The following is a 2500-nucleotide window of genomic DNA, read 5'->3' as shown; positions in this document are numbered from 1 at the left end:
TTGAATCTGGACTCTTCGACGAAGGACTGATAGGATAAGATATTAGATATAAGGTTGATGAAAAATGGAGGAGCAGTTGAGGGTTTTGAAGGAGGAATTGCGGCTGAGTAAGGAGCGTGAGGATAAATTGTTGCAAGAGAATAAGTGGTTAAGGTGTGAGAATGAGGAGATGCATAGGAAACTGAGGGAAATTCAGGGAACTGTAGAGAGAGTGGAAGAGGGTGTTGAGATGAGGATGCGAGAGAATGAAGAACGGACGGAGAAACGAATGGAAGATATGATGGGGCAAGTAATGGGGATGATGAAAACTATAATGGGTGAAGGTGCAGTCGGAGGAGTGTCCTCAGTTTCGGGTAATGGGTTGATAGTGGATGAGAAGGCTAAGGTTAGTGATAATGGGAAAGGAAGTGATAGTGATAGTAATAGTAATAGTGATAGTGATATTGAAGATAAGGGAATTAGGCATAGTAAGGATGAACAAAAATGTAATAGGAAGAATAAGGAAGGTAAAAGTGATGTATAGAAAGAGAAGAAAAAGTGTCAGGATGATAGCAAGGATGATCGTGAATGGGTGAAAGTGGTAAGTAAGAAAAAGGGTAAGAAGGGAATGGTTAAGGATAGGAATTTAAGTGTGGAAGTGGATTCATTATATTCAAATGAGGAAGAAGGTAACAAGGGAGTAGACAGTGATGATAGCAGTGAGAATGAACGTGATGTGTGTAAGACTGTGTTTATGAGAGAGGTACCTCGGTGTGAAAGGTTCAATGAGCATAGTAGTAGGGATGTATACGAGTTTTTCAAGGAGTATGAGAGGTATTGTCAGGATAAGTATGGTGATAGTAAAAGAGTTAGGGCTAGGGAGTTAGGAGAATATTTGACTGGGTATTTGTTGACGATGTATGGAGTGATAATGAGTGTAGGTGACGTTGATTATGAAAGTGTGAAAAAGAGAATAATTGAACAGGTAAAACGTATGAAAGGGAGTGTTAGGTATAAGCGTAAGAATGATTTTGATGAGGCAAGGATGAATGCAGGAGAAGCTATACCAATGTACGTATGTAGGTTAGAAACGTTAGCTAGGAAGAAGTATGGGGATGAAGGCATAAATGAGAATAAGGAGTTAATGAGGAAGTTTTTGGCAACAGTACCTGAGAATGTGTGTGAATTTATTAATTTGAAACGGAAGGAGAAAAGGAGGTGGACGCAAGAGAGATTGACATGGGATGATATACTAGAGATAGTTGAGTATTATGAGTTAGATAGGTGCATGAAAGAAAGTAAATCTGTGAGTGTAAGAACTGGAATGGAAGAAAGTGTAATAGAATTTGGTAGTTATAAGGATGCAATTTTGAGAGGACCAATGAGGGTAGCTGATAATGTAGTAGATAGGAGTGTTAGGGCGAGTAATGTGGGAATACCTGTAAGGACAAATGAAGGATTTAGGCAGGGTAATTGGCGCAATAGGGATAGGAGTGTGAGTGCACATCGAGGTATGTCAGATAGCCGTGTCCGTGATGAAAAGTGTTATAGGTGTGGGAAAGTAGGTCATAAGAAGAATGAATGTAGATGGGCTCTAGGTGCTTGTTTTGGATGTGGTGAGGTAGGGCATAGAATTGGCGAGTGCAAGAAAGAGAAAGAGATAAAATGTTATCGGTGTGGTATGACTGGGCACATAGCGAGTGGATGTCGGAGTAATCGTACAAATGTAATTTGTGGTAATTGTGGTAAGGATGGTCATTATGCTAGAATGTGCACGGAGCCGCGGGGTAAGTGTACTGAATGTGGTGTAGATGGGCATGTAGCTAGGGTATGTAGGAAGAAGGGAGTAAATCAGCCAGGATGTTCGGGAAACTAGAGTGTAAGAGGGTTCAGCTGGGTGAGTCCTCATGTGTGTGTGGAAGGAATAGGATTAATGTTTGTGAAAATGGGATGAGTAATTGGCTGGAAATGAGCAAGTATGAATCTAGTATGCATGAAAAATTGGGGCTGGAAAATAAACAATTAGTGTTGGTTGAATATAGGAAAAAGAGGCGTTTGAAAGTTTTAAGTAAGGATGAAAAAAGGGGAAATTTTATAAGTAAAATTGAGAATAGAAATAAGTACGACAAGGGTGTAAATGTGCAAGTGTGTATGGAAGATAAATGTGTTAATACAGATGAATCATGGCTGAGTATGAATGATACCTATAGTGTGTGTGGCTTTTCCTTAGGTGATGTAAAAGAAAGGATGACGAAGGCGAGAGTGAGAGATAGGAGAATGATTAGTAGCATGAATGAATCTTTTACTAAAGTTGAGAATGTTTTTGATGAAATGGATGAACTGTTTACAGAAATGAGTGTAATTATAGGGCCAGATGAGAACGAGGTAGATATGATTGTACATGATATATTAGATGATAGGGATTTAGATAGGAATAGTGTTAATGTAGCGAATGATTGTGATAAGGAAGAAGTGAATGAGAGAGTATATGGAGGCCCAGTTACTCGGAGTAGAGGTCCCG

General features: G+C 39.5%; 1 pseudogene; it reads right to left on the bottom strand.

The window, feature by feature from the left end:
* The window catches only part of LOC137657550 (uncharacterized), a 153324-nt pseudogene that overhangs the window by 37 nt on the left and 150787 nt on the right, over positions 1-2500 (bottom strand).

The sequence above is a fragment of the Palaemon carinicauda genome, chromosome 18 (genome assembly GCF_036898095.1).
Source record: "Palaemon carinicauda isolate YSFRI2023 chromosome 18, ASM3689809v2, whole genome shotgun sequence".
NCBI lineage: Eukaryota > Metazoa > Arthropoda > Malacostraca > Decapoda > Palaemonidae > Palaemon > Palaemon carinicauda.
This window is presented reverse-complemented; position numbering and strand designations above follow the sequence as displayed.